At 44.3% G+C, this 9,210-nt stretch overlaps 1 long non-coding RNA gene across 1 annotated transcript; it reads right to left on the bottom strand.

Annotated features, from left to right (window-relative positions):
- Nucleotides 1-1,317: 1,317 nt before the first annotated feature.
- LOC121711754 lies at nt 1,318-9,002 on the bottom strand. The gene is made up of 2 exons (XR_006032426.1): nt 8,647-9,002; nt 1,318-2,448 (listed from the first exon to the last, which is right to left on the bottom strand). It is a non-coding gene; the product is annotated as an uncharacterized LOC121711754 (long non-coding RNA).
- Between the last annotated feature and the right edge of the window lie 208 nt (nt 9,003-9,210).

Genomic DNA, 9,210 nt, shown 5'->3' on the forward strand with positions numbered 1-9,210 from the left:
TTACCTATTAGGAAGCTAATGTATTACAGTATATGTATGGTCCCTAGCCTGGCAGCTAACATTAGACAAACATGGAACCAAGTCAACTAAAACGAAAATAAAAAAATCTAAGGTGCATATATTCAGATTCCACTCGGAATTACTTTATTTTACAACTATTTTACACACAAATATGCAAGGACCTACCTTTATTGAGATACAAGTTGGTGATCCACTGGTTGTTTCTGGAGGGAAATTTCAAAATGGCCATGGGAGAAGCAGAAGACTCACATTGATGACATCACAAGGCTGTGATTGGTTAAAGAGTTGTTGGTCCAGGACCGTCTTTAGAATGTTGGTCCAGGAACAACTCTTACTTGAACAAATCACGGTCACCGAGTGTACACACACACACAGCTCTCTACCACCCTGGCCTTAGATACACTCAGAGTGCACACACACACACGCACAACATAGCTCTCTACCACCCTGGCCTTAGATACACTCAGAGTGCACACACACACACACGCACACGCACACACACAACTCCCCCAAAAAGGAAAATCTAATTCCTAATCTATGGATACCACAAGACTCTGTGGGGGCTGTGAGAGTTGATAGGGCAATAGGGTCAGCCAGAACTTAACCAAATCCGAGCCAGACGCGGGCCAGATGTGCTCCTGCCCCGCCCGTAAAGTGGGTTATGGTTGCCCCCTCTGCACAGGCTTTTCCTAAAAATCAGGCAATTTTGGAAAGAATCTGCTCCCCCCCCCCCCCACCCCCTCAAGCCCAATATCTTTGGGGAAAAGCCTTAGGGTTAGCATGGAGGCCGTTTAACTAGGACTCATATGGCAAAGGCATAAATATTACATTGGGACGTAGGGGTGCCATGTTTTTCAAAGCAAATTTGAAAGGATTAGGACGGCAGTTAAAAAAAAAAAAAACTTGCGAGAATTACTGTCAGTCCGTGTGACAGTCAATGAGACCAGTGAGAAAATGAGGATAAAGAGGGCTTTAAAACGAACATGAAATATGCATGAGTGGAATCTGAATGGTTTAAGCTACAAATACCAACCCTCAGAGGCAGCCAGGGAAGTGTGTATTCTCTATATGGATGTTCCAGTGCAGGTCTTAATGTGGATTTGAAGTGCTAATTCCTCAAACATTCTGAAAAGGATAGGAAGGCATTGTCATACCCAGACCTGCATAAAAACATTGTGTGTGTGTCTGTTTAAAAAACGATAGGGATGAAGAAAACCTCCCCCAAATATCTCCAAGTTCTGACTGCACTTTTTGGAAGCAGAAACTCACAGAAAAGTCATAAAGAGAAAGAGCAAGAAAGAGAGAAACTTTTTATTTTTTTGTCTGAGTGACATTTTTCACCAGCATGAGCTCACTCCTCTGTTCCAGGGAGATCTCTTTTGAAATGGAACTGGATCAGAAGTTTCCTTTCTTCATATTTTTCACAGACAGGGAGAGAGATAGAGAGAGAGAGAAAGAGAGAAAGAAGATAAAACCAGACACAAATTCTGGGTGTTTCTGTTTGGTTGCCATGAAATAAAAAAACATGAACAACTCCTTTTAATATTAAGGCAGAATTGGTTTTACTTCATTGACTCAATACTTCAATATATCAGTTTCATCAAAATACAAATTGGTCCCAGGGAGAACTAGCGAAGTCTGTATCAACTCCAAAACAGCATTCAATATCACAAATACAGGCACTTCAGGTAATGAGGTCCATATCACACATACAAGACTTTCGTTTTGAAAAGAAACAGAAACATACAGCACCATTGTACACACTTGCCAAATGTTGTCACATTTAGCATACAAAGCACACGGTATTATCCACTAAAGCACGTATAGTGCACCACAAGAGGAACTCTGGAACAGCACAGGCACTTTGGTGGATCTGAATGGTGTTAACATCAAGTAAGATGCATTGACCTTTTACTATACTGTTTCACTATAATATTTGTACACATAAAATGCTGACATGTCACAATGGGTGATACTGACTGCTCGTTTGTATGTTACAAAGCATTGTGTTTTGAGGACCAGGACCTAAAGTTAAGTTAAACATGTAATCTAATCTAAATAAATGTAACATTAGAATGATTAGTTTGACGATCTATTCTTGAAGTGTATATCTGCATGGGTATCTGTGTGTGTGTGGGGTCAGGTTAGCTTCATCACAGGTGTGCACTAGCCTACAGGTGTGCACTAGCCTACAGGTGGGCCTCAGCACAGTGGTTTCCCATGCCGCATGTTTTGGGCGCAGGTGCGGCCCAGGTTGGCCCCCTCCATCAGCAGTTCGGCCAGCCGGTCCAGCCCCACGCAGGCCGTCAGCGGGGCGATGAAGCCGTACAGGCCCCCCAGGAAGATGCTCAGCGGCCAGCCAATCACCAGCAGCACAATCAGCCACACAATGCCCCAGAAACAGCAGCCACAGCTGGCCATGCTCACCTGGGGAGAGACCAGAGACGAATCAGGACACAATCATCACAAATCAAGAATCAAGAATCATTATGTGACTGACATCCCTGTCCAGGGGCCAGGAAGGAAGACATAATTGGGGGCTCGTCCAGGAGCATAATCAAGAATAGAAAGAGACAGAACAAAGCAAAATCATGCGGGTACATAACAGCTAACATAGCTATCTGTGCTGTAAGCGGCATTGCATCTGATCTGGCCCTGTTTGTTTGTCTGATCTGGCCGTTTGTTTGTCTGCTGCTGTTAGAGCACTACCAGGCCAGAACATCTCCGGTAGAGACGCTAACAAGTTAACAAGACACTAACGTTATCTGAGTTTGAAACGATGGAAGCTCACATACTGCTAGCATGTATACATGCTTCAGCAAATTAATCTGGCTGCAGAGGCTGAACACATGTGCTAACTAAATTGACAAACATAACTTGTTCCTAAACACACACACACCTGTCTTAAGGTTCAGCAGCCTCAGCTCTGTCAACAGCTCTCTGCCAAACCGGACCTCTCCAAACACACACACTCTGGACCAGGTCTGTGGCCTACCTCTCTCCCACTCACTCTCTCACACACACACACACACTGGACCAGGTCTGTGGCCTATCCCTCTCCCTCTCCCACTCTCTCTCTCTCTCTCTCTCACACACAAACACACACACACACACGCACACACACACACGCACGCACGCACGCACGCACGCACGCAAGCACGCACCATATTCTTCAAGAATTACAGTATATATTGTTTCGTTTAGTTATATCCAGAGGAATATGAATTGTTGATGGAGCACAGTGAAACTAGAAAATGGCAGAATATCACAAAGAAGAGCAAACGAAGATGAAATAAAAGTGAGACTAAGAGGCGTAGCCTGGTGGAGTCCTGCATCTGTGTTTCGAGAACTGTGTCATGTGACCGCATGTCAATGATGCACGTCTTCGACGCACGCAAATGTGCACGGAGCAGTATGCCACCTCTTTAAGAGGAGAACCATGATATGAGTATGTGTGTTACGCATGTCCTCAAAAATCACTAACAGACAGACCTCACCATCTGGACAGCAAACAGAGGCACCAGGCGCTTAGCCTACTGCAGCACCAGTAAGAAACAGACCTCCCCATCTGGACGTCTCACTGCACAGTAAGCAGAGGTGTGGCATCAGGCCTGATGAGGGGAGGGACAGAGAGGGTCAGGAAGACCCAGACCCAGGGCCAGAGCCGGCCCGGCTCAGCACCAGACCCACACCCAGGGCCAGCCCGGCTCGGCACCAGACCCAGACCCAGGGCCAGCCCGGCTCGGCACCAGACCCAGACCGGCTCGGCACCAGACCCCTCCACAAGTGGGCCAGCTGTGTCCTCTCCTCTTCAGCCCCCCTCCTCCTCCTCCTCCTCTTCCTCCCCACAGATGCACTGGCTGAGGGCCTCTCAATTAATCTCAATTTAGCGTGATTGGACAGGATTAAAATCTTATCCGCGCCGCTCGTAATTAGCGCTGACGTGCCATGGCTGATTTCTTTTCCCATTATGAGGAGTGCGACACATTAAGCATTTCGTGGTCACACTTATTCAAACTTAATTTACCTATCTAATTGGACTAATGACCTTTTTTTAAATGCCGAGTCGTGGAGAGCAGTGCAATCACCGGAGCAACACTCTCTACAGACAATGGCAACCTTTTAAGTATGCATCCCTTTAAGCATGTATCCTTTTAAGCATGCATCCAGGGCACGTGAGCTCATTCCCAGTATAATGCAGCCGTGGCCCCACCAAATAGAGGCCTCATCTGTCCAGAAATGTCTTTATTCCCTGAGTGCATATTGCATATCCATCCCTCTCCTCTCACTCTTCCTCTCTGTGCAGCCTGCAGCTCAGTCCCTCTCAGGCACACACACACACACACACACACACACACACACACACACACACACACGCACGCACGCACGCACGCACGCACGCACCCGCATGCACACACACACGCACGCACACAAACACGTACACACACACGCAGGTACACACACACGCACGCACGCACCCGCATGCACACACACACGCACGCACACACACGCACACACACACAAACACACACACACGCACGCACGCACACACACAGATCCATGAGAAACCTGACGCTTTATGTGCAAGTCCCTGAGGGATGACCGTGACTTAGAGGGCAGAGCAGAGCGGCTACTGTGGCATCTAAATACAGCTCAGAGGAGCAGATTTCTGTGCTGCGCTGACCTGCCCTGTCACACACACACACACACACACGTCCACCTGATGGAGAGGTCATGACGGCATCCCGTCAGCTCCACACTGGGAGGCATGTCCAAGGACATGGCATGACCACAAACACGGGTTAGTCCAGAGGGCCCGGCTTCCTTTCCTGCCTTTATTTCTTTCCATGCGATTTTCCAAGAGCTTTTCCAAAAAAAGCTTCTTGTGAATTGTTTGTCACTTATTATACGGCTCTTCACAATGCTAGTAGAACACTCCGTTGACTTGAATGGGATTTTCCAATGTTCTACGGTAAAATACATTCATGTAATTACCGCTGCAAACATATAATCATCTGTAAAATAAGTCCCTTCAGGGTCCGGTTCGCCCTGTTGGGACTCATTTTCCTGATAATGACCGGCGTTCCGTTCGAATTTTGCGCTTTTGAAAACTTTTGCTTCAGTTTGTGTGGTGCCGGTTAACATTGTATTTAGATTATTGTTCAGAGTGATCGGATGCATATTACCAGTAATTCATTGTTAATAGCTTCATTAGCATGAAAAAAATGAACTTGAATGAACTTCATCACAAAAACCCAATATTCACTATATTTTGGCCCTGGCACAAATGATCGACTTTATTTCAATATAATCATATCATCAGACGTGTGATTGAGAAATCACTCTCCATCACTCTGACTGAATTATAAGACTGATTGCTATAAATGGAGGGAAGATGTGTTGAAAACCGTAGGCTTTAGAGATGGCTACCCCAAACACACAAGTGCATCAGAAATGCTTAGCATTGTTCTTCAGTATACACGTGAAACAAGAAAAAATTATACAGACATACGGAAGTAGCAAAGTTTGTACCCCTCTACCTCTCTCCACCATCACAGTTCTTATTCTACATAGACACTAGTAGATTATGAGTTTAGTTCTTATTCTACATAGACACTAGTAGATTATGAGTTTAGTTTAGGGCTGTCAATCAATTAAAAAAATTAATCGAATTAATTACATACTCTGTGATTAATTAATCTAAATTAATCGCATATATAATTTTTGCTGTGAAAGAATTTTAAATATTTAAATTCAAATTAATCATTGAATAATCAGCATTAGTGACACTAAAGTTCAAAAACTCTTTTATTATTATTTTCACTGTTCAAATAATGGCTATAATAATCTATGATATGACCTAATATGCTGAGGAAATAAATTCAAAAGTGCTTTGGGAAGAAGTTTTTTTTCACATACAAGGCATTTCAGGCCACAGATATAACCTAGGGGACACAATGAAAATAAATGAAAATAAACACTCCCCTCAATGTCAACATTGCAGAGGACTTTATTTTAATCAACACTTTATTTTTATCAACACCATCAAGGCGTTTTGAAAAGTAAACGGTCCAATCAGCACATGTCCATCTCTCTTCTTCCTTTTACAGCCTAGCGGTTACTGACCAGAACGGCTCGGGGTCAAAGGTCATACGAAATCGATTAATCTGCACTATTTTTTTTAATCAGTTATTTTTACTCAAATTAATTAATCGAAATTAATCAGTTATTTTGACAGCCCTAGTTTAGTTCTTATTCTACATACACTAGTAGATTATGAGTTTAGTTCTTATTCTACATACACTAATAGATTAGGAGTTTATGTTTACCAATTGGCTATGCATACATCGGAAACACATTCAACATTGCAGGAAATAATGTTTGTTAAAGTTATCTATCGGCTACGTAAATGTATTGCAGTGTATTACTGCATAATTATCTTGTTGTATAGCCTCTCAAGACAACTAAGGCCCCGTCCACACGGAGACGCTTTTTGGGTTAAACGCACCAGATTTGCTTCGTCTTGGCCGATCGTCCAAACGAATCCTGTAAACGCACTGCCCGAAACTGCACTTTTTTGAAACCTGGTCCAAGGGTGGAAAAATCTGAAACCGTAGCCCTTGTGAGTTCGTTTGGACGATGAAACCGCATATGCGTATTGATGATGTCATCGCCACACCTCAGCTGCCCTGGACTTGACACTTATACAGTAGTATTGCCTAACAATACTAGTTTTCATACATGACATTACCTACGATTACACTCAGTAGGATAAATATCACAACTGGTGCTGCACAGCGCCAATAGATTATGACTTGGTGGACTGAACAGTGTTTTTCCCAGTGTTTTTTTAGCTACTGTCAGTGACTGATGTGAGAGAACTAGTCAGAAGTTATTAGGGAAGTGCAGTGCAAGTTTAAATTAATTTGTGTGTAGTGCCGTCATTCATTTATTTTACATGTCTTACAACATAAATAAATGCATTCATAGTCTAGTGAAGTCAGATATGAGCATACAAAGACACTTAGAACTCATGTTAAGCCTATGGTAGATGCGCACTAAATGCGAATGCGCGATTTGACGCAGGCAAAAGTATCGACTGTTACTAACAAAGGTATTATAGCAATATTATAAATGTGGCAACGGAATAGCCTAGAACTTGGGTACGCCTAGCGTTTAGTAGCCTATGCACTTGCGGTGATGGCCAAAACTAATGTGAATCGCGAACTATCCTACAACCAAAGAAAGTAAAGGAGATTATATGTACCTGCGTTAGCCAAATAAAGGACGGGACAGCATCCTTCACAAACCGTAAAAATGAAGTTTATTAGTTTTACAGTTGACAGTTCACCATCAGTCCACACAAACAATTCTGGTTTCCTTGCACTAGCCATTTTCGTTGTAGCCTACTCTGTCTGTATGGCCTACAAAGCGCGCAAGCTTTGGTCAATTTCTGTAACAAACAGTGCCACCTATAGGCCTGGGATATGAAATAACATGTTGAGTCGTGTTGAGATGGTTCCGTTTGGACGCAAATATTCTTGATACAGTTCCAGGGAAGACGGAGGAAAAAAAGATCGGTTTGGTACGTGTGGACTAGGCCTGAGTCCCTCTCTCCCCCAGGTGAGGAGAGGTGTGAATGGGAAGGGGAGGTAATAATGGCCCTGGATGAGATGACTGGGCCTCAGTCTTCCATTTAAGAATCACACACAATCATCTGCACCATCACTGACTATTCACTTTGCTTCACTAATCTGATTTCTGGAAAAATGTACTTTCCATACTGTGATGACTGTACCAGTGTGTGTGTATGTGTATGTGAACACCCACTGTGTGTGTGTGTGTGTGTGTATGTGAACACCCACTGTATGTGTGTGTGTGTATGTGAACACCCACTGTGTGTGTGTGTGTGTGTGTATGTGAACACCCACTGTATGTGTGTGTGTGTATGTGAACACCCACTGTGTGTGTGTGTGTGTGTGTGTATGTGAACACCCACTGTGTGTGTGTGTGTGTGTGTGTGTGTGTGTGTGTGTGTGTGTGTGTGTGCAGTTCCACTTCCTTGTTCTGTCTCTTTAAGCTATTTCCCATGCAGCAAGGGAGACCTCAGATCACTAATCCCGAGGTTATCCCGTGCTTCAGGGGCCACACCCCCTGGTATGCACACACACACACACACACACACACACACACACACACACACACACACAGACACACACACACACACACACACACACACAGATAACTTATCAGCAAACAGCACAAAGAACCATCACACTACTGTGAGGTATAATCTAACGGCGTATGCTATGAATTTGGAGGAAGGGGTCATGAAACTTCATTTTTTTTTTTTTATCTCATTTACAGTTTCAGCACATAATGGGAATACATAACAGCACAGTGAGCCTTAGCCCTCCCCTCTCTCACACACACACACACTCACACACACTCACACACACTCACACTCACACACTCACACTCACACACACACTCTGCCCATCTCCCTCGCTGTAGTTTTAGTGTGGGACTGGTTAGTTCTTGTGAGCTAATGTGTTAGTCAGGGTAAGGGTTTTTAAAACATCAACAATGAGTTGAAATATTACAAAAGTGAAAGTCAATGCAAACCTACGCGATGCCCTCCTTGGGTGGATGTTCAAACACAAATCAAAACCAAAGGCAGCCGATAGTTTAGTTGTCTTTCGTCAGGTCCTCCTTTGCTCTTTTGAGAGCCGTTATTTTTGTTGTCTTCTCCTTTTTGGTGGCTGATCCTTTTCCTGTTTTGTGCGTCTCTTCCTCCTCCAGCAGCTCTGTGGCGTGATCTGCCCTTTCTGCCTGCCTGGGGCCGAGTGCTGCCTAGTTAGGGCTGATCTACTGCAACAAGGTACTACTGGCAACTAGCGGAGGAGGAGGAGGGAGAGCAAGAGGAGGGGGGGGGTAAACACAGAGAGGGAGGGATGGAACGACAGAGCGAGAGAGAGAGGGAGAGAGAGGGAAGGAGGAGAGTCCCCGTGAAGTAAGATGTGACTGTATTAAAATGATCTAACAGTCAGCAGAGGGGAGGGATGGAGAGAGAGAGATAGAGGGAGCAAGAGGACAAGAGAGAGAGAGAGGGAGAGAGAAAGAGAGAGAGAGAGAGCAAGAGGACAAGAGAGAGAGAGAGGGAGAAGAAACTCCTGCACTAAACATTAC

Source organism: Alosa sapidissima, chromosome 1, assembly GCF_018492685.1.
Source record: "Alosa sapidissima isolate fAloSap1 chromosome 1, fAloSap1.pri, whole genome shotgun sequence".
NCBI classification, from domain to species: Eukaryota; Metazoa; Chordata; class Actinopteri; order Clupeiformes; family Clupeidae; genus Alosa; species Alosa sapidissima.